Source organism: Perognathus longimembris, chromosome 6, assembly GCF_023159225.1.
Source record: "Perognathus longimembris pacificus isolate PPM17 chromosome 6, ASM2315922v1, whole genome shotgun sequence".
NCBI lineage: Eukaryota > Metazoa > Chordata > Mammalia > Rodentia > Heteromyidae > Perognathus > Perognathus longimembris.
The window spans coordinates 58,760,892-58,761,609 of NC_063166.1; the positions used below are offsets into that span (position 1 = coordinate 58,760,892).

Here is a 718-nt window from a genome sequence, read left to right on the forward strand (position 1 = left end):
TTGTTTGTTTGGTTTTTAGGTTTTATCATTTCTTTAATTCTTTTAGCTTTGTATGTATTGACACACATGGAAAAGAAAATGAAACTTTAATGAGAAATTCTTTACAAGTCAATCATAGCTTTATACATCTATCTTACATGTCAGTGAAAAAAAATCACAAACTATGATGAAAATAGGACAAGTTATAACAACAAAGAACCAAAAAAACTAGAAAACTTTGCCACCAAAAAAAACTACCTCCTTGGTGTCTTTCACATCCTTTTCTTCTTGATGCTGATATACAACACATTGTTTCCCCAGATAAATGCATCTCATACTTATCCTTCAGCTGTCCATTTATATATTTCTCTGTCTGCTCCCAGGCTATGTTCATGTAGCCACTAGGCAAGACAAGTCCCTTCAATAACCTACTCTAGAATTTAATTTTACCACAACTAGCCATCCAGTGATTTGTTTTAAGAAGTCACTAGGGATTTGTTTCCACAGACTCATTTTAACAATCCTGGGAAGCAGGAAACCTGAGTTCTAATCCCAGCTCTGCTACTTAATTTGCTGTGTAGCGTGGGTAACTTCTCATTTCATTTCTCGTGGCCCCAGGTTCATCTTGCTCCCCAGGTTCAAACCCTACATCTCAGGGGCCTCCATATCCAACTGCCTTCCAGTCTGAGTTTTTCTGTAATTACCGGAAACATTTCCTAATCCAAGATGTTATTATCTC

At 36.6% G+C, this 718-nt stretch overlaps 1 pseudogene; it reads right to left on the reverse strand.

Moving 5' to 3' along the window:
- Nucleotides 1-251: 251 nt before the first annotated feature.
- On the reverse strand, nucleotides 252-492 carry LOC125353255 (annotated as a pseudogene).
- Between the last annotated feature and the right edge of the window lie 226 nt (nucleotides 493-718).